Here is a 23025-nt window from a genome sequence, read left to right on the forward strand (position 1 = left end):
CAGAAAAGGATCATGTGTACCCCACTTTGGGCATTTGTTTGAGATGATGTTATAGAGTAAGTGCTTGTGTTTCCCCTGTATTAATACGTTGAAATTCTAATCTCCAATGTGATGATAGTTGGAAGTGGGGCTTTTGGGAAGTGATAAGATCATGAAGGTGGTGCTCTCATGAATGGGATTAGTGCCCTTATAAAAGAGACCCTAGGAAGCACTATTGCCTCCTTTTTTCCATGTGAGGACACAGCGAGTAGAGAGCAATCTGCAACCTGGAAGTGTCTCCCCATGCTGGCACCCTGGTCTTGAACTTTCAGACTCCAGGACTCTGAGAAATAAATTTCCACTGTTTATAAGCTAACCAGTTAATAGAACTTAGTTATAGCAGCAAGAACTGACCAAGACAGATCATAAGTGACATGGGGAGACACTGGCTGAAAGGATTGAAATCAATAAGGCCAGGTTGCCTTGTTGGAGGGCATAGCCAGATGGCTCTGAGTGAGTGCTGCTGACAGACCATGAGAGTCACCACCCTGACCATCAATACAAACCCTAATAGGAAATTAAGAGTGGGTGTATGCACGTATTTGTAATCCATCATGGCTGACAAACAGTCTCGACTTATTTCCAGGGATATGAGTTAAACAAAATGGCAAACACTACTTGGAAATGAGAGGGTCTGATTGTACATAATATTTACCACCTCTTTAAATAATTTAATGTTCCTTACCATCCTTGCAATTTATTTCATTCAAACACTGTTATATTTTGTGTGTTTGCCCCACAAACGACTGGTAAGTCATAAGTGTTTATATCCAAATTTTTGGGAAAAAAATATAATCTCAGGGTCACCTGTTTGGGGAAAAGTCAAATCTCTAGGTAATTCTTGAAAAGTCATATTCTAACTCAGTATTTTTATTTCTCAAATAACCTATTCAAATGTTTTTCTGATTTGTTCAAAATTGATGATTTTATGTCTAAAATGTCTTGGGGTCTGTAAATGTTAACCTAAAATAAAACTGACCTACTGTAACTGTGAATATTTTTCCCCTCGAGCATGGGGATCATTGTAAGGACAAATACCAGAATGAGTCTAATTATATCCAAAGCAGTCCACTAAATCGCCACTGAAAGCACAAGCCAATGATATCTTACATCTATCTGATTTAAGAAAATCCATATCCTTGGTTTGCTGAGATTGGCTGAGGACAAAAGAAAAGCCTGAACCTGTAGGTCCCATGTGTATTTCCTCAAAATGAACTATATCTCTTGAGGTTCTCCATCAGTTCTGTATGGGTTTATATTTTTCTCTACCAGATGAGAAGCTGTGTTAAGAATGAAAGTAGAAAAACATCTATTTTTCTTTGTGACATCTTTCTATTGTTTCCGTTTTATCCAATACCATCTGGAAAACATGAAGGGATATAGTGTACGTGATACATGAACATGTTCAGCATCATTGTTGAGAGGGAGAGGGAGTTTAAAATGCAGTAAAGGGAAAATTATCGACTGAGCTTGTAGATTTTAACAAGCTAATGATATGACTATCATGCAGTTGAGAGTATTCCCTGAAACTGTATGTTCATCCAGTGATTTTTGTTTTATTATTTGTTGGATTTTAGGATTTATATATGTATGTTATTGAAAATATAGAAAGATACCATAGAAATTAAAGTCAGGCTGGATTTATCATTCTTATAGAATTTGTAAAGAAGTAATATATTATAGGCAGCTGACTTGGAGATTATGCTAGTTCTATAACTTATATATAAGATCTTCCAAGCTCATATTATTTTAACACAAGTCACTCCTAGGGCTTTAATGAAAAAATGCGTGATTATACTACAACTTTGTATTATTGTGGCATTTCTCCTCAGTAAGACCTTTTCTCTTCCAAGTATACTTCTAATGGGCTTAGTAATAAAAACCAACAAATGTCTTTGAAATTGTTTTCTAATGGTGAGAGTTTAGGTATGACAGAACAATCAATATTTAGTTGTCTCTATGCCATACAGCCACTTTAGTGAGTGTGACTCACTCTTTGAAAGATCACAGCCTTCTTGGGCTTTTGGTGTTTGTGTCCTGGGATGCTTTGGGGTTAACCCTGGATAGCACTCATGGTGATTAGCTCGTGGTGTTCTTGGGAGACATTTGAAGTCAGCTGGTGTCCTGCTGATGGAGCTGCTGAGTTCAGCATCACATCGACATAATTTCATGATGCGTTTGCACGAAGGGCTTTGATGCTGTTTCTGAGTGAGGTAAGCACTTTTGGATTGAGTGTTGACAAAGTTAGCTGCTTGTTACCTGATTTGCAGGGTTCTGTTTCTTGGACAATCTTGCCTCTTAGTTTCTCCACCGGTGATACACTCTAATGTGCATTATTGCTGCTTGTTGTGCAATGCTTTTGAAAATGAAACATAGCTAAAGAAGTTTTCTTTTGATGTACCACTAATAATGTATATCAAAGGGCTTCCCTCAAATAAAGCTATGAAATGTTTGGGTGTTTTTTTTGTTTTGTTTTGTTTTTTTTCTAAAATGGCAGAGTTCATGGTTTCATCAGACTAGTTTGTTGGTTTCATTAATCTAGGGACACTCTAGATTTGAGTAGACTTCTTAATACTCATTAATAAGAATAACATTGTTTCCTCTACTTTTATTTGAACAACTGCATTCTCAATTAAAATCCTGAAAATTTGTATTCATAGTGGAGAAATATTTCACTTTGATAGTTCAGGTTAAGCATCTTTCATCTGTAATGCTTGGGACAGGAAATATTTTGAATTTTGAATTTTTTCAAACTTTGTAATATTTGCCTTATACCGCTTGAGCATCCCAAATCTGAAGATCTGAAATCTGAATGCTCCGGTGAGTATTTCATTTGTACATCATATTGATGCTCAAAAAGTTTTGAATATTAGCCAGGTGCTGTGACACACACCCATAATCCCAGCACTTTGAGAGGCCAAGGCAGAAGGATTGCTTGAGGTCAGGGTTCAAGATCAGCCTGGGCAACACAGCAGACTTCATCTCTATGAAAAATTTAAAAGTTAGTTGGATGAGGTGACAAGCACGTGTAATCTCAGCTACTTGGGAGGCTGAGGCAGGACAATTACTTGGGCCAAGGAGTATAAGGCTGCAGTGAGGTTTGGTCACACCACACTGTACTCCAGCCTGGGCAGCAGAGAGAGAACTTGTCTCTAAAGTAAAAAAAAAGTTTCAAATTTTGGATAACTTCAGATTTTGGATTTGAATTGCTGTCATTATCACACTGGGCTAAGACTGATCTGTACACCATGACTAGAGGCCAATAGGGATCACCAGAAACATGGAGGTCAGCAGAAGAATCAGTAATTCTCTTTGTTACCTGGTAGAGAGATGTCTCCTCTTTAGCCCTGTATTTTCCTGGGAGCAGATCCAGCTTTGGGGGTTCCCATGATCTTAGTATCCTAATACTATCCCATTCTCTGTCACTACAGAAAAGTCACTAAATGGCTTTGGGCCTTGGCTTCTTTGAACAAGGTTAGTTCCTTTCTCTCCTACATAAGGTTTCTGTGAAGCTTGAGAGAGAATATGAGTGGAAAAGGTCTGGCATAGTACCCAGCACTTAGTTGGCATTCCGTCAGTGTGACTGTTTTTTGTCCTCTATGAAAATGGCCCGATGACTATGCTTGAGAGCCAACAGGAACTAGGTTTCCCAGAGACTCCCTCTTCATCCTGGATCCATTCAACATCACACACATGTGTGTACATGCACACACACACACACACACACACACGGTTTTCCATTGTCCAGCATGGAGTCTGAAATTCTGCATTGGTACTATAGCCCTTGGGAGGATACAGCAAGATTGCAGTATTGTTTGGCAATAGCCACTTCTCCTTGGGGAGGATTCAGCTTTAGTGCCCATTGAGACCAGACATAGTTAAGTTATCTGCTTTGGCCAATGGCATGGGAGAGGAAGGGTTGTGTGTCACTTCTGAACAGAAGCTCGATGAGCCAGTCTGTACCTTGCTATACTGTTTTCCTTTGCCACATTCACAGGCAAGATCTGAGTTGGTACCAGCTTGGGTCCCACAGCGGGGATCACCATGATGGACAGAGCTTTCCTCATCCTACTGATTCACACTGGACATGTGGTGTGACTGATAATAATCCCTGTGCTTTTAAACTACTGAGATTTGGGGGTTGTTTGTGAGCACAGCATAAACACATGAGGGGGATTTGAAGGATAGAAGTGCTGAGTGGAAACACAGAAGGCTACTGAAGCCGACTTTGGACGCTTCTTACAAGGATCCTTTTTTGACACTCCCTGTGCCCCAGGGAGGCAGAGGTAGCAGTGAGCACCTGCAACACGCTACCTAATAGGGACCAGGAAGCATAGATTTGAATAAGGCCTTGGTGGGGCCAAATGAAAAGTCTGTGGGTTCAACTTTCAGTTTTAATAAAAAATGTCTTAGTCGAGCGATTCTCAAACTTGAATCATTTGAAAGGGTTGTTAAAACACAGTTTGGTAGGCGCCATCTCAGAGCTTCCAGTTTGCGGAGTCTGGAGTGGAGCCCAGTAATTTGCATTTCTAATGAGTTTCCAGGTGATGCTACTGCTGTTGGCTTAGGGCCTGTCCTTTGACAACCACTGTCTTAGTTCCACCAGGTAAATCAGAGACCCCTCCCTGAGAGTGAAGGAGACAGCTGGGAGGAAGAGACTGCTTGCCGAGAGTCAAGCCTGTTCTTCCTTTTTCCTTCTAGACAAGACGCCCTGACAGGTGACCCTAAGTGGGCCACCCAAGCTTTCTGCCAGGACTTGATGTCACAGAGGACGTGCTTGAGCATTCCAAAATCTCCCTGTATATTATTTGAAGATGTGTCTCAGTGTCATGCTCAGAAGTATGATGAAGGGATGAATAGATGACTGGCCCAAGCTTAAGAAATTTGGGGCATGAGATGCAGAGTTGGGGAAGACGAAATGTTTTATCCAATTCATGGGGCATAAGACAGACATATGGACCCCCCAAAAGTGGAGCGCATAAAGAGTCATATTGTTATGGAGTCAAGAAGTATATGTAAACAAAGATAAGATTCGATTAATTTTACATTCCAGAGAGTAAAATGCCATGAAAGTTTCTCTACCAGTTCAGCAAGGAAACAAATCTCGGAATCTGTGAAAATATTTAGGTAGCTGATGTGGCCACTAAAGGATTGCAGTTTTTCCCATTTGTGGTTTGAGAACCAGAGAGGAAAAGTAATCCAAGCTTTCACAGAGTCATCAAGGGTTACATGGAAACAGGAAATTAAGTACCTATTTAAAAAGCAAAGAATTATATCAAAATACTTTAAAGATTATAAAGTTAATTTAGAGTTTCACGAGGACACAGTTAACATTAGAATATATTATGTACCATGATCTAAAAAAATTACATGGCTTCTTTTAAAATGGATGGAATAACTATATATATATAGATGGTCACTAAGCACATTTATTCTTGTGGGAATGACAAGACTACGCAAGATAAAGAAAGTTCTTACTTCTGGCCTGAAACAAATTATCTTTACAGGGGAAGAATTATTTTGCTTCTCCTCTTCAAACAGTAACTTCCATTTTTTGTGTCCCCTCTGAGTTTCATGATATTTGGCCAGCATTAGATTTCTATAAACCTAATAGAATTGATGATACGAATGGGACTTCTGTAAAATTAAAATGTAAAAGCACTCCTGGAAAATGGTATAAACCTTTGGAGAACAGAGTCTTCCTCTGTTCTTTGCAAAGGACTAAAGCAACTCTTTGTTGTGCGTTTATATTATGACCCATGGTGGTAATGACAGACCTAGAACAATACTGTTTTAAAATTGTGTCTCTCATAAAAAAGCAAAGTCAGACAAGAGTTCTAGGGTAAGCAAATTAATGACTATAAATTGACATTTCATGTTCCATGGCTTACTTAAGTAAGAAAACAGAGAACCAAAAATTAGTTTTCTAGGCATCAAGTTTGATTAACTATGATTGTGCAAGGCTGCATGATGAGCTTTGTGGTAGCATTTTTACCTTCCAGGCTACTTCCTCCATAAAAAAAAAAAAAATTCAAAAATATATTTTATAACTGCATTGGTATAAATTCAAATCTATCAGTGCATTTATTTGTAGATATTCATTATTATTGTATTCAAGTTTTCCTCCTGGTTTTAAAATAAATTAAATTAAAGCAATTATTTGGACTCCCAAAAGTGTTGCAGGACCTAATCATTGTGCTTGCTATGTCTAGTGGGTAAATCCACTCCCAGATCATGCTTGCCTGTCAGTATGGTTAAAACAATATCCTCATTAACAGACTGCTTCTTATTAGCATATGGTCTGCAGGTAGGAGAAGGAGAAACATGTGAAACAGAACCCCAACCAACTCACAGATATGTGCATAAGCACACGTCCAGCCTATACCAGGTAAACAGATACAGGAGAAATAAATGATTGCTGTAGTTTTATGCCATGGAGTTTTGGGGTGGTTTGTTATGCAGCAATGACTAACTGACATACAGAGTCTTGGCAGCTATTATATGGAGTTAGATTTTTTTTTTTTTTTTTCCAGATTGCAATGTAAAACCTTTGGAAGGTTTTAAGCATGGGATTACGCAATCTGATTTCCTTTGGACAAAGTTCACTGTGGCTGTGTGAAAGAGATTAGAGTGGAGGACAGGAAACCAGTAGGAGGCTTTTGCAGTCATCCAGCTGAGGAAAGATGACTTGATGCAGTAGGCCTGGGGGCAGGGGTGGAAGTGGAGATGGAGAGAAAAGGATGGGAGTGCAAACTATATTTAAATATTCCGCTAGGCCCTGTGAAGGATGTGAAAAGATACAAGGAATTACAAGACCGTTTCATGCCTTAATTGGAAAGGATGAGAGATAGATTGTTTCTGGAGACAGGAATAGAGAGTTGGTGAATTTTCTGATCACATACAGATAGTCCTGCTGAATGTTCCTAAACTCACTGGGGGCCAGATTCAACTTTTGAAATCTGTTTGTGGGAATCAAAGTTGATGGCAGAAGCAGATGGCTGTGAAGAATGCTATGGTGTAACATTTTGTGGGTTATATTTTAACAGGATGGTAACTGAGCTTTTTGAGCCTGTCTGGTCTATGCCCTCCTCAAAATTCTCCATCCATCTCTCCGTCTTCTCTCCCTTTCTATAATTTGCAACAATTTGATTTTCCCCCAAGGAAGTCTGCTTTCTGAGAAAGTTGCTTGTTTATCTCTCATTTAGCCAAAGAAACAGAAATGTTTCAACACAACCACACCCTGATTTCACTTTGCCATATCATACAATTGTAAGATGCCATTTCATTATAAAATTCAAAGAAACATTTCACACACGGATTGTTAATTCATTTCCTAGAGGCATGCAGGATTTGCTGTGGCTATCAACAGCTTTCTTGTTCTGAGGAGTGAACTGAAGTACCATGTGCTAAAGCATCTCCCTGAAAACATCTGAGGCAGGATTGAAATAAGCTTTCAGATCCCTTAAGTCTTAGTTTAGTAGGGCCTCTCCCTAGATCATGCCAGTATAGCAGGAATATATTAGGCACATTTTAAATCTATAAGCTTTCTAATAACTTAGAAATATATTCATCTTTCCTAAGAGTTTTCCCCCATTTTTCTTGCCCATTAACACTGATACAAAATATTAAAAGTAAACCCTAATAACAATGCCTTTTGTGAGCACCAGGATCACTTGAACAAAATGATTTTTTTTTTTGCAGAAAGCTTTCACTTTATTGGACATTGTTCATCCACTGGTTAAAAGAAAATTAAACGTTGTCAAGAATAGTATAGAAGAGGAAAATCTGTCTGAAGTTTCTGAAGAAAACCAGTGACAATCTCTTAACAATCAATGTAATGTAATGTTGTTATTCCTAGTTTTATTATATTTACATTTTGGTATGTTTTATACTTGGGCTTTATGTTCGGAATTATTTATATTTCATTCTCATGTTAATGTTAGTTTGAGATTCTTTGAGTGATATTTACATTTGTCTGTTGATACAAATGGGAATAGATGTATTTATTTTGGGGGTAGGACCTAAAACATTGGCCAAGTCACTTCTTTTTTTCTTCCTCACAAACTGTTTTAGTCTTTGAAACTTTCATGTGTTTTGGCATCACTCAAGTCTCTACTGTGCCTCATTCCTTATTAAGAAACTCAGGCCTTAATTAACTTGCTGTCCCTTCATTTGAAGCTCACTCCATTTGATAACTCTTTGTTGCTTCTAGAACGGTTGGTACAGGCTTGTGTGGGTTTCCATAACACAAAAGCCAGATGGATTTTTTAAAGCAGATAAATTTAGTCTTGAATAGAGAACTGTGAGAAAAAAAAAAGAGAGTGAGAGAGAGAGAAAAGAACCATTAAAAAAAAAACTCACAAAGCAAAACAAAACAAAACAAAAATCTTGGTACTGATAAAACCAGTGAGAAATCACAGATTCTCAAATTAGGAGAAAAGTAAACCTTTTTCTTTTCCTTCCCCTCCTCCTTCTTCTACTTTTTAATTTGTTTTGGGCTCAAGAATTGAAAAGTTCTGTTCCCAATTAAAAACGGATCACATTTGGGTCTGAGGGGGAGTGAGCCGCCTCATGATATGAGTATGAGACAGAAGGCTGTAGATAGATTGAGTCCCTTTGATAACCAACACCACTCTCTCTGTGTGCTAATTTGCAGAATGGGGAAAATATTGGCATGTTGCCTTCAGAATCCCTTGGAAGAAAAGTGTTAAAAATATGAAAGCATTAAAGTTCTGTCCAAAGTGTTTACCTTATGTAACAAATTTATTAGGGAGTCTCAACATGTTATGGGTATAAAAATGAAACAGTTTTATACTTATCCAATGACAGCCCCTTCAACAAGGAAATGTTGACCCACCTTTCCTGCTGGGAATTAACTCCCTTAAAGGCAATTTGGCTTGCTCCTCTAATGTTCCTGTCACTTTTGGTTACTAGGACAGTTCACTTTGTTATTTAAGACTCAGTCCTGTGTATTTTGATACTTCAGTCTCAAATCAGATTCAGAACTTGGGTCCTCTCCCGCAAGTATTGACTCCCCCTCTCTATGACTACAGTGGCTTGAAGGCTTGTGGTTTGTTCTTCATGTACTTATATGTTTCCTTCTCTCTTTGTACTCCTCTCTTTAGACTTCAGAAGCCTTCTGGATCCTATTCTGGCCCACCATGGCATGGTCAGCAGATGAGAAACAGATGGACTTGTGTGTGGTGGGAAGAAGTTGTCCTGGTCAAGCTCTCCTCCAGGCCAGTCCTTTCTGAGGTTGGTGTTCTCAGTTCATTGGCAATTTCCGTACAAGTGGTCTGTTTGAGGGACAGCATTTACTTCATCTCAGCCCCCTCCATCACTGGGAACTCCCACCTTCACTGGAGAGGGCCATTGTATCTTGGCCTTGAGCAATGAGAAACATCTCCAACTCCTTGTCGGTGTTGGGTTTCCCATTGCTTGGTCCAGTGGCTATCCTGAATGGTTCTATGGCTCTTATCAGCCTATCAGTTTCCATGTTGCTTCCCATGGAGCTATGGGAACCACTGGGATCCTCTTTTGTATTTTCCAGGTCCACAGAACATGAGATGGGATGGGGCTGCCCAAATCTCATTTCCAAGTATATTGCGTGACGAACCACTGCTGACTTGGGCTACTGACTTAGAGCAACTACCTTCAGGAATCTCTGGTCTCTAAGTGAACACTATACTCAAACATGCACCTTCCCAAAACTGCAGGTGACATATATCAAATACACACCCTTCTCTCCTCTCACCGTAGCACGCATCAGGAAATAAAAAGGATAGTGTGCTATACACCCCTCATTTCCTAGTATGCTCTTTCAATGCCCCATTCCTGTACATCAGAGAAGACCTCAAAATCTGCAGTTTAGCATGTAACCAGCCAGTCACTCTCTTAGAGTCACCTTCAGCATCTACTCACGATTGCCTTGGAGACTGACTTCCTTGGTTTGGAGGAGAGAGAGGCACTATCACCACCCACAACTACAAACACATGAAAGAAGAGACTTTCTTCACCAGCATGCACTTCACCAAAGACCTAATGAAATAAAATGTCAGCTTGTTTTCCTTTCAACTTTAAGGTTTTTTTGAATGTGGCTGCTTGTGCAAAAATGGAGCCTGCTATTAGCAAGCACTCTCCCATCCTCAACTCAATTCTTTTCCTGATTTCATTGGAGACAGTTCAGAGGTGGAGCCTCTAGTAAACCTTATGTAGACATGCTTATCACACAACTCGAGCTCACCTTTGGACTTTGACAATAGGAAGCACCTCACTCTCCATCCTATTATATTAGTGTCCTGGTTTGTAATTTATTGTCTTCATTTGAACTCACCAAACAGTTTCTGGTGTTGTTTCCCCTACCCTGTGCTGATTCAGAGTAAGGTTGTGAGAAAGCTAGCAGTTTCCCAGGCTTATGGGCTAGACCCCTAGCCTGGACAGTCATCCAGAAAATGTGTCCCATAGGCCAGAAGAAGCAAGAGAATATGGTGTGAGGAAAAAGTCACAACATGTGTCTGAACCTTGGCCGTGGGTCCATGGCTGACTACCTGTGACCATGATCTTTTTGGCCTTCTAGAAATTTGTTCTTGATTTCTAGAACAAAGATTGGACTAGTAAATTTTTGTAGCAAAACCCATATGTTTTTCCAAATTGGTTGTTAAAACATAGATCCTCTTTCTTCCCAGGTAGAGACCTCATGGCATGAAATATGGCAGCTCTATGGTAGAAAATTTGAGATCTACTGAAGTAAAATATCAGGTTGTTCTCTTTCCAATTTAAGATTTTTTTTTTTTTTTAAGTATGGCTGGCTCGCCAAAAACAGAGCCTGCTACTAGCAAGTAACTTTATATTTATCTAACTTTGCAAATGTCAGTTGTATACTGGGCTCATGATCAGTAAAGCCATTTCCTTGTGTATTTTCAAATTGTTGTGGATGTTTTTAAAAGTCAAAAATTGGTGATACTTATGTTTACTCCATATTTTGCAAAGTTAATGCTTTGAAAACTGCTGCTTTCATATAACTAGAATAGCATTTCCCAGGGAACTGGACACTAGTCTCTTGGGATGCCCTCTGAAATGAAAAGTTTCGTGGTCAAAAAAATTATAAAATCTGCAGCATTCCACGTCCTCCTCTTAGATCTCAGAGAAGTTCTGCAGCAAACAACTTGTTTAACTTTGTTTGACCCAGTATTTCCCAAACATTTGGTCACAGAAGCTATTGTTTTCCAGTTATTGACATTTGCTAGAAACAGTGCTCCTTGAAGTATAGTTTGCAATTCACTGTCTTAGAGCAAGGGATAACACATTTTTTTTTCTCTGCAAAGGGTCAGATGATACAAAATTTAGCCTTTGTGGATTTCACTGACTCTGTTGCAGCGCCTCAATTTTGTCCTTCCTATACAAAGGCAGCCATAGATATATCTAAAAATGGGTGTAGCCATGTCCCGATAAAACCTTGATTTACAAAAACAGGCAGTGGTATAGATTTGGCCTATGAGCTATGGTTTGCTCATCCAAGTTTGCCCATTAAACAAGTGAGATTTATCCTGACTAGGGAAGGTACAATCTCAAATAGGGAAACAAAAGCTTAGTTCTTTCCTGGGTAATTACTAGAATTTTGCTGAAATTTGGAGACTAAGCCACTGCGGATACCAGTTTTCCCCTGATCATCTTGAGAACTGGAGCAGGCTAAGTGACTTGTTCCACACTGCTTATTTTATCAGACATTTATCTAGCTGTTAAATCTTGGCCCGGCTCTGGATCTATTGCTGATCATCAGCCAGTCTCACGGTGAGCAAAGATGGACAATAGGAGATGGAGCAACTGGTGCATCAACTCAATCATTGTATCTGAAATGAACCATCTATGTTTTTCAGGCTTACAAAAGGAAAATGCTATAAACATCATTAGAGGCATTTGGTTGATCCTGGCTATTTTCTGAATGGTTAGCCATAATTAAATGCTGTATTAGTTATCTATTTCTGCATACCAAATTACCTGAAAACTTGGTGGCTTAAAACAGCAAATGTTTTCAATCTCACAGCTAGAGTAGGTCAGGAATCTCAGTGGCTTAGTTCAGTTCTCTGGCTCAGGGTCTACCATGAAGTGTTGGCCAGGGCTCTGAGGACTCAGCTGGGGAGAATCTGCTTCCCAGCTTATCCCCACAGCTGACCTCAGGGTCCTTGGACTGACAGTTCCTTGCCTCATGGGTCTCTCCCTGAGGCTGTTCACAACATATCAGTTGTTGTCCCTGAGAGGAACTTCCCCTAGAGGGAAGACTCAGAGAAAAAGGGCAAAGAAGACAAGAAAGACAGAAATCAAAGTTTCTTTGTAACCTTACCTGGAAAGTACCATACTATCATGTTTTCAATGTTCTAATTGTTAATAACATGTCACTGGTTCCAGCCCACACTCAAGGGAGGTGACTCTACATGGGTATATATATTAGAAGTCTAGGGTTCTTAGTGCTCATCATAGACGCTGTGTATCACATATACTAATTTCATTAAGGTCTTTTAAATTTTTTCTCTGTGCAATGAGGGTTCAAAGTCCTTGGCCTTGAGTAGCAGAGGAAAATGTCACAGCCAAAGCAAAAGCATTAGGGCATGTCTTTATGAGGAGTCAAGATTAAAGAAAAAGAGAAGAAATAAAGTATGCATGTTGCAAGGGGGAAGGGATGGGGAAGAGAAAAAGAGAGACAAGCGAAGAATTATGGAGGCATTTTTCTAGAATAATAAGTCCTCCTTTGGATGAAAGGGAGCAGAATGAAAGCTCCCTGAAAGAGATCCGGCCAATGGACTCCTAAAAGTCCTGTTGTCCCTGCTCATTCCTTAATTCTCTGGGTTAAAACGTCTCTCACATTCTCCAATCACCCATACATGTTTAACTATTATTGATCTATAATTACCAAAGTCATTGGCTGAAATTTTACAATTTTGGCTGTCCAGTTGCCAAAGAAAAGAAAAAAGAAAAATGAACAAATCAGCCCCATACCAGGTACTAAGGGGGATACTATTATATAATATATCTCCTGCCTTTGAAGATCTTATATTCCAATTAAGGAAACAAGACAAACATATGGAAACAGTTATGTTAAAATTAAAGATTTAAATAACAGTTTAAGGTAACAATAGAATCTTGTAAGGCAGCACATGATTAATTACCAGACAAATTATATAGAATTCGCTACCATTGGAATTCAAGGGAGAGACTGATCATTGTGAGCAGGGTGATTGGGGAACATATTGTGAAGCAAATGATAAGGATCTGGAGACAGAGAGTAAAGTAAGGGCATTCCAGGTGGACGGGATGGCATGAGTAAAAATAAGAAGGCAAGACAGGTGTTTTGGGGGAACAATGAAGTAACCAGTTTGGAGAGTGGGTTTTTGGAGGCGAGTAGTCTGAAATGAGGTAAATGGTAAGTCAGACAGCCAGGCAAGAACAGGTTGAGTTTAATTATCTAACCTGTGCTCGGTCCCTGAGGCAGATGGCTCACCAGCAAACATGCATGAATTACCCTCTATTAGAATTTTCAAAAAGGGGTAAGTTCCAGGTTGATTCACTGAACATCTTGGGCTCCCATCCCGTGCCTGTCTTTTAATAGCAATTGGTGGCAAATGGAAATGGTACCTGTGCTTTGTCTCCATAGCAGCGACTCAGAAAAGCCTTGATGGTACCCAACTGAAAGAGACTGAACTGTTGTCACCCCCCACCGAAAGATGAGGAGGTGATACGGGGAAGGAACATGGCTGTTTCAGGAGACTGTGGGATTAGGGAGACAGGTATCCTGGGCACCAAGAGATCCCAACAGAAGTAGAGTTGCAAAGAGAATTTAGGGTATCAAAGCATAACACATTCACGTTAAGACAGCAGGAGAAGAGGACACTGAGCCTTCCTTCTTCACATACAGAAAACCTGGAATCATGGAGAAGGGTCATAGAACCTTCAGAGAAGACCTAAAGAAATCCCTAAATAAATGTGACATCTAATTCAACACCACCCCCTCCAGCTTCCTACCTGTTATGTTACTCAATCTCTCTAAATTCTGTCTGCTTATCTATCAAATAGGAATAACAGTATTACATACTACATCCATGGTATTGCTTTGGAAATTCAGTGAGTCCATGCATGACAAAGGTTTACAAAGTGACTTCCAAAAAGTTCTCATAGCTCTTAGGTGTTGCTATTGTTGCTGCTATTGTCAATCTGTTCTTCCTGGCATCTCCATCTCTGATAGTCATAAAAGCACATGACAAGGTGATAAAATTATAGTTTTCTCTCAGATTTAGGTCACTTTGAAAGGCTTGTAATGATCCAAGGAAGACTTAACATTAGAATGTCTCTGGTTTTTAGAATTTTTCTCGCCTCCTCTTTCCTGCTCCCTCTCCTGTCTATTTCTTCTTCCCTTCCTTCAGTAAGCCACCACTGTCAATTCCTTCTCTGTGCCAGGCACTTTGCAAAACATTTCTAGCATTTCTAGGCTCTGGATATGCAGATTTGTGCAAGGCCAGTAATTAATTTTTGGCTTCTGAAAGGTAAGTGATCGTGTTCAGGTGTGGATTCAGATAAAGTAAGTTAGTAGGGTCTCTTAGTAGAGGGGGAAAAATGGGAGATTTCACCTTAAGAAGGAAGAGGATGAAAATGTGAACCCAACATGCAGTTTGGGAGTAAATTCCAGTTGTGTGTCTGGAGCATCAGGGGGGCATCTGTGGGTATCCACAGGCAGCTGGCCAGCAGGCAGACAGCACAGGGCTTGAGACCAGGCGGCACAGGGAAGGCACAGGGAAGGCATGCAGACAGCAACAGCACCTTGATGTCACAGCCTGGAGCCCCATTTCTGTACCTGGCCTGACTTCCCAAGCCCATCAGCTGCTAAATCATGGGGAAGAGAGTACCATGAAGGCAACAGGACTTGTCTTCTTCTAATTATTATTCTATGGTCACGATTCCTATTTAATATCTTCTGACTTGCAACAATGTATTGAATGTTCTGCAGACCACAACATTAAGCATGGTTGTTCGCTGTTATGCAATGGGCTGAAATCTTAATTCTACAGACATGAGATGCTCGGGGAAGAAAAGGAAGGCTCTAATGGCACAGGGAAAACAGCAAGATGGTAACTCCTTGGTCTCAGACTTGGAGTCCTTTGACCTCAGGCTTTGTCCAGAGAACCCTTCACACAGTTGCACAGAAGGACACTGATTTATGATACTTCAAGAAGGTGTTTTCAAAATGAGTGGGCACAAAGAAAGTATCTGAAAGAGTTTAAGATATGAATTTATTTCAGATATCCAGGATACTCAGGAAGACTGAAGTAAGAAGAGATCCCACAACAAATTATGACCAAGAATAGCTAGGAATATTGCATTTCCAATTTGCCAGTATGCTAGTGGTGTAGGAGGCTAAGGGCTGGTATGAGCTCAGCCTGGGCTTTGGCCTACATTGTTGGCATCCCAAATTAGCAACAAGTGTCATCAAGTATATGAACTGGGAGGAATTCCACAGGAACCAAATCATTGCTCTCCAAATAGATGGAGAGAGGATGTAGTGAGGGGTCAGAAGTGGAGAGGACAGGCACAGGAAACCTTTGTGGTGTCATTTCTGTCCACGGACAGGATGCCGGAAGGAGAGAGGTCAAAGCAACAGGAAGTCTAGCATCACGGTACAAAACGTTATCAAGACTGATGGGATTTTAATTGTTTCATTCTTTAGGGTAAGTGCTGCGTGATCACTTAGTCATCGAATCTCTATTGTGTTATGTTTCATAAAATTTATTTTTAATTTAAAGTCAATATAGGAAAGGTTGAACAAACAAAGGTAGAGGTGGGAGTGCAGTAGGGGAAGAGCTTGTTAGTAAATGATCCAAAATACTACCAAAGCACTGGAGGGCTTTTGTGTAGGTCTCTCTCAAGCAGCATTTCCCACTGGACATCTGGGTTGTCATTCAGAGCACCAGGTTTTGGCTTTTGGCCCTACTCAGATTCTCTGAGTTTCCAGGCTTACCTATGTAATCTTCCCCAAAGGAGTTTATGTGATAAACTCTACCCACTCCCCAGGGGGAGTATGTATAAGAAAGTCCTTTCAGAAGACCACAGAGAAAGAATATAAACTCCTGCACCTCCTGGGCTGCCCAAAGTTCCCCTTGACCACACAATTCTATGCCTTAGCATGACAAAAGTAACTCTTTAACTTAGGCTACTCTTTTCTCAAGGCTAAGAGACAATTGATAGCATCACCCCCCTCACATAGGAAGAAACTATGAAATGACATATCTTTTCAGAAAATGAATTGCCCATAGAAAGTCTCAGTCTATATCCACTAGAGAGAAGAGCTTATATAGTGCTGTTCAGAGTTACATCTCCCCAAGTATGAGTGAGTAGGGGGTCGGATAATATAGCTCACAAACATGCCCTTGGAAGAAGGAAAGCTCCCAGCATTTGAAAGTGTTCTCCCAGGCTGATGCTGTGTGGTGTTGCAAGTTTCTCTGAGTAGCTCCTAAACTCAGTCTGAGTTCTTTGTAGCAACCTGCATGGTGCCCAGGAGGTACCCATCTGCCATTGGCCTGACTGTTTGGATTTTAGTAGCTGGGCTTTAGTCTAGGGAACCTACTCTGAGCCACCCTCCATCTGGACTTCACTGTATTCATATTCTCCCATGATTTCAGGACTATACTAAGACTGGGACACCAAACTGCTGAGTGCTGGCATGACATAACATGGAAAATATGGGCTATCTTAAATGGCTCGAACCCACATACCCTCCCACAGGAAAGCAGATCTAGTCGCTTACCCCCAGAAGTATATCTTGGCCATTTTCTGAGAATAAGAAATATAAAGCTACTTACACTGTTTTTAGAATATCCCCAACCTTCAGATTAGATTGATGACAAAGATTTGAGAAAGGAAAATATCATTTGTTCGTTCACTTATTAATTCAAAAAATACCTACTAGATATCTGCTATGGGCAAGGCTCTCTGCTAGATGCTGGGAAGACAGACATTTGTCAGCTCCCATGGATAACACACAATAAAGCAACAGAGCCATTTTAAATTGTGATGTGCACTGGGAAGATAACCACCAAACGACTGAGATGGATGGATCTTTTAGCAGGGCCTTAAAGGGTTACTTGAAGAGCTGATATTATCCTGAAAAAAAAAAAAAAGATAAGGAGTTTCTTTTTGAGAAAAAAAAAAAAAAAGAAGAGGAGAGGGATAGACCATCAGTAGGGAGAGCAAAGAACATGTGCATAGCCTTGAGGTGGGGAAGAGCTTGTGTGTTCCTATGACTGAATGAGAGGAGCCCAGTGGGTCTGCAGGATTGTGACTCTGGGAAAGAGGAGTCAAGATTGGAAAGAAAGTCAGGGGCAATATTAAGGATGGCCCTAAAAGCCAGAATGGGAAATTGTTTTACTCTGAATGTGGCAGGAAGCTAAAGAGTTGTGCTTAGAGCTTATTAAATGAATGAAGGCGAGTGACATGATACAATTAATATTTTTTCATTTGTGTTTCTTCATTGAGAATAGATTGGAGAAGTGAGAAGAGAAACAGAAAGACCAGCTGGGAGCTGCTGCAGTCACCCAGGTGAGAGAGATTGTGGCCTGGACCAATGCTTGGCATGGAGGTGGAGAGAAGTGATATAACTGATTTAAGTCGATCAGCTGCTTGATCCAGATAATGCCAAGTGAGTTTATTGCCATCTCTTCATATTTTACAACCAGATCACTTCTGCATAAGACCCCATGAAAGATTAAGAAGGGAAAAACAATCAAGGAATAAACAGTTAATTTGAAAATAAACTCTCCAACAGTTGATCTTATAATATTTTCCTAAAATCTATTAAGATTTTTTTCAAAGTAATTCTTCCGTGAAGGCACATCTTCTTTGGACTGAAACAACCAGACTTTCCTTTTGGTGTGGTGCTGTTTCAGTCAAAATGGCCAACAGACTATGCAAAAAAACAAGTTCTAAGTTAACTCAAATATGGAGAAAATCTGGATATCTGGTATGGGCATGTTTTCAAAATGTTTTAATTACAAATTGATTTATAAATATCATTGTCTGGTACGGTAGTTTAAAAAAACACATCATTTTAAAATATCTGCCAAATTTTAAACTGTAGTTTTTTATTAAAGTACAAAGAAGACTTCATCCACAGTCATGACATTTTCCAACTCGTATATCCTGATGAAGACTTTCTATGGACAACTGTTGAACCCCACCTGGCCTTGGATCCTGTGCTATCTACCCTTCTCAATATCATTCTCTATCTAGTTTGGTTTTTCCAAATTTAATCACCAAGATATTCAGACATTATTACAAAATATTATTATAAACTCTTTAATTACCTTGATAATATTATTGGCAATATTAAAGACTTTTAGCCATATCTTTCATGGTGTGTGCTTTGTGTGAAAAGGAAAGATATCTTTGATTAAAGTTTGAAACCATTAATAATATGGAACACCATACAAGTGACACTTTTCCAAATTAGAAAATTGAGATCAAAAAGTATTTACTGGCTTATATTTGTATCTCATTTTAACATTTTTTTTTTTCTAGAGATGTGGTCTCGCTGTATCACACAGGCTGATCTCAAACTCCTGGCCTCAAGCTATCCTCCTGCCTCAACCTTTTGTTTACTTTTAATGTTATTCTTTTTCCACTTTGTTGAGATATCTAGGTCAAAGCCTAAAGGCTATGTATTTTAATTTTAAGGCTGCATGTTTATATCCTCTCTTACCACTATCATCCTGGCTAATGTCTTCATGACTCATTATTTCCAGTTTTATCATGGAATTGTCTTGAAGTTGGTGCATATTTCACAGACACCAATCTGAAGTGCGGATCATAGCACTTGTTAGAAACTGGTTGACTTTGACTCCTTTTTACTCTGAGATAGAATCTAATTGGTTCTGTAACCTTAATTTTTTATTGGTAAAAGCTTTCATGTCAGGCCTCCTCATAGGATGCTGACCAGCCAATGGATTGTTTGCCTTTGGTCAGGTGCCTACCCTCTGGTCCAATTAGCTGAGGCCAAAATGTAGTAGAGAATGGTAGCCAAAGAATGAAAAAGGAATTTCCTAAAGCAGTCTTGCTCAGCAGGTGCTATGGTCAGTTTTTAGAAGGGTTTGTGTTTGTGATAAGTGTTCTAAGGATTGGCCAATACTGTGCACAATCTAAGGATCTAAGAATAATTTATTAACAAAGTGGCCAAAGAACTTCTTTTAGATAACCTCTGACAAACATTTTTTATTGGCATGTACCCTAAAGATAGCAGTACAGTGAAGCTACAGGAACTGAAAAGATGCTGCATTGGAGTTTAAAAATTAAAGGTAAAGACTTATGTAACTGTCTTACAGATAATTTTAGGCAAAGTAATCTTGAAATAAATTCTACTAATTAGTTAGAGAAACAACTGAATACTGTTTAATGGCAAGAGCACTAGTCTTAGAATCAGGAATCATGAGTTGTTGTGGTTCTGAGACTTTCTGTGTCATCCTGAGGAAATCATTTCAGCTTTGTGGCCGCACCCGGTATTTTCCCGGAGCCCATAAGATGAATATTGTAATAGGCTAGTTCTACTTCTAAACCATCCTTGATCTGAAATTTGAGAAACAGAACTGAGAATAAAAATGAAATAAAAGCTTGAATAAATAAGTTAGTAGAAAAAAAAGCCAGAGAGAAATTAAGTTATTTATAGAGCATTCACTATGATATCCCATGTGCTTTACACATACTGACTTCTTATTCCTTCAGAGAAAAGCTATGAGGTTGCATCCAGTTTACTGTAGAAAACAAGATACCTTTCCCCAGTCATACAAATTATAAACAATGGAGACAACCCAATTTTATTTAGCTAAATAATAAAATGCTTTCCATCATACCAAATTCTTCCTTAAATGCAGGGAGAAATAATGCTTGCAGAAAAATAGAGGCAGGTTAAAAAACAGTAATGTTTAACAAGGAAATAACAGTATTTTCACTAAATGATGTGGATCTTGGGTTGAGAATGCTGACATATGACTCAGAATTCAAACCTTTTGCTCTGATTGTTTTCATTTAGATTTTATGAAAGCTGTAGGTGTGTGAGTTAACGAGGAACGCTTCAGCACTTCCTTGGCCTTGCATAAACATCTACATGCAAAACAGCAAGGAGCGCTCTGTTTATCACAGCTGCAGTCAGGCCCACAAAACTGTTCCTACCACTGAAGATGAAATTTGTAAAATTCTCTCTCAAAAAATAATATATGCATCTTGTTTGATCGCCATTCCTTTGGATTACCTGCTCAAATGCCGTGATTCTATTAGGTTTCCTTTGAAGTCTCTCAAAGGAATGGAGTCACTAAGAGAGAATCAGCCTCAAGGTTTTAAGTGTGAAAGTCACTTTGACCAACCAACCACCCAACTAACCAACCCACCAACCAAACAAAAACTCCAGACTCAAAGAAGCATCAGAGGTCCCTCCTGTTTATAACAAACACCAAGAATGCTAAGTGTAATAGAAATCAAAGGACTAAGATCTTACATTTATATGTGCTAGCATTGTGCAAACTCCTGTCCCCTTTGGAAAAACTTACATATTTTCCCCATGGAATCTGCTTTTGAATAACCGTCACCAGGTGAGAATCAACATTGAAGTTTTAGTCTGAGCTTTGCTTTCCAAATAAAAATGTTGTTTCAATCCTTTTCCAAATATAAATGTTGTTTCAATCCTTTTTTAACTGCCCAGAAATTTAGGTATATTCTTTCCAGGAGAATTAGCCCCTCTGCATTGACAATTGCTGGCATGTGAATTTCTTTAACCAAGTTATCACGTTAATTATCTCAACTACGCTGCGAAGTTGGTAAATGGAGCAGATGTTGTTGAATTCATTGAAACACAAGGAAATTGAGGCTCACAAGTTAGTTATTTCCCCCAAATATTCCAATAAATAAGCAGTGAAGCCAGAAGTTTCTCATAGGTGAGTTCTTCTATTATGTTCTTACCACTATGGCATACTGCATGGTCAACCAAAGCAAGAATAAAAGTGAAGTTGGCATTTATTTAGTGGATGGGCATTTGTAGAAGAGTCACTAAGAAAGCTGGGTAAATTCTTATGATGCTAGTATGTTAGTCTCTTTTGAAGGACAGTAGTCCATATTTGCTTCCTCTCACTCTTGAAAAGTATAAAAAATCCACAACATGAAATTTGGGCAGGGACATAAATCCAAATCAATATGTGTCCCCACCCAAATCTCATGTTGAATTGTAATCCCCAGTGTTGGAAAAGAGGCCTGGTGGAAGGTGATTGGATCATGGGAGCGAATTTCTCCCTTGCTATTCTCGTGATCCAGTGAGTTCTCATGAGATCTGGTTGTTTTAAAGTGAGTAGCACCTTTTCTTCTCTCTCTTCTGCTGCTCCTGCCATGTAAATGTTCCTGCTTGCCCTACACCTTCCACTATGATTGCAAGTTTTCTGAGGCCTCCCCAGCCATGCTTCTTGTACAACTAGTGGAGCCTTGAGCCAGTTAAACCTTTTTTCTTTAAAAATTAACCAGGCTCAGATAGTTTTTATAGCAGTCTGAGAATAGACTAATAAAATGACTAAGAACTTCCCTGATGTGCTTCTAAAATATTCTATATGGGGTATATCTCTGTGTTATCCCAAGACCAGATCTATATGTAAATTTTCACTGTTTATTTTGAGATAGAATCTCACTCTGTTTCCAAGGCTGGAGTTGCAGTGACACAATCATGGCTCACTTCAGTCTCAACCTCCTGGACTCAAGTGAATCTCCTGCTTCAGTTTTCCACATAACTGGGACCATGTATGCCACACCTGGCTAATTTTTAATTTTTTGTAGAGACAGGTCTCTCTCACCATATTGCCCAGTCTGGTCTCAAATCCTGGTCTCAAGTAATCCTCCTGCCTCAGCCTCCCAAAGTGCTGGGATTATAGACACGAGCCACCATGCCAGGACAGTACATTTTTTTTTTTTTTTTTTTTTTTTTTTGAGACGGAGTTTCGCTCTTGTTACCCAGCCTGGAGTGCAATGGCACGATCTCGGCTCACCGCAACCTCCGCCTCCTGGGTTCAGGCAATTCTCCTGTCTCAGCCTCCTGAGTAGCTGGGATTACAGGCATGCACCACGATGCCCAGCTAATTTTTTGTATTTTTAGTAGAGACGGGGTTTCACCTTGTTGACCAAGGTTGGTCTCGATCTCTTGACCTTGTGATCCACCCGCCTCGGCCTCCCAAAGTGCTGGGATTACAGGCTTGAGCCACCGCGCCCGGCCCAGGACGGTACATTTTTAAAGCTGAAGGTGCACAGTGGTGTAGGATAGAGCTGGCACAGTGGATGACAGGAAGGTTCTGATTTGTTTCCCTCAGTTTTTTCAAACACAAGCAGAGTAGGCACCTGTCCATCTGAGGTGATTTCAGGGGAACTAGGACTTGCTCCATTTTGTCTGCCTTGTTCATTCTCAGTTCCCCACAGCCAAATGGATGAATGAGCTGCACCTGTACACCCAGCTCTACCCTCATATTGGGCCAAAATTAACTATTTGTCCTAGTCTCCCAACGGGTAGGGATTGTCGTTAAGAAACTTTCCTGATAGATTTGATTCCCGGTGAGCCAGGGCAGCCCAATTACCTTTGCCGCTGTCAGGGAAACTCAAAGCCTGCATTGTGCTTCCTTCTGTGTCACTGTTGGCACACAGCTCCCGTTCATGCGTTACCCAATCTGATCCCCTCTTCTGGGACTTGAGCCCTTCCTTGAATCCTAGTCCATTTGGCTGGGGTCAGAACACCCTTCCTCTTCTCTTCCTCCCTCCTTTTCTGAGTTGCTAGAATTTTCCACCATATCACTGTCCACTGGAAGCCATCCTGTTCTAAGAGCACTGACAACATCTCAGTGTCACCTAACTCAAGGCTGTCTGTCCCCTGTTCTCTGGACTCTTTGACTCGCAAGGTCCTACTTGCCAAATGGGCTTCCCTGGCCTTTGATA

The 23025-nt window shown here is 39.9% G+C and overlaps 1 long non-coding RNA gene across 1 annotated transcript; it reads left to right on the forward strand.

The window, feature by feature from the left end:
* The first annotated feature begins 2065 nt into the window (after nt 1-2065).
* On the forward strand, nt 2066-20305 carry LOC104651068 (uncharacterized). The gene is made up of 3 exons (XR_744613.3): nt 2066-2252; nt 9165-9294; nt 17562-20305. It is a non-coding gene; the product is annotated as an uncharacterized LOC104651068 (long non-coding RNA).
* Nucleotides 20306-23025: the final 2720 nt, after the last annotated feature.

Source organism: Saimiri boliviensis, chromosome 13, assembly GCF_048565385.1.
Source record: "Saimiri boliviensis isolate mSaiBol1 chromosome 13, mSaiBol1.pri, whole genome shotgun sequence".
Classification (NCBI taxonomy): domain Eukaryota; kingdom Metazoa; phylum Chordata; class Mammalia; order Primates; family Cebidae; genus Saimiri; species Saimiri boliviensis.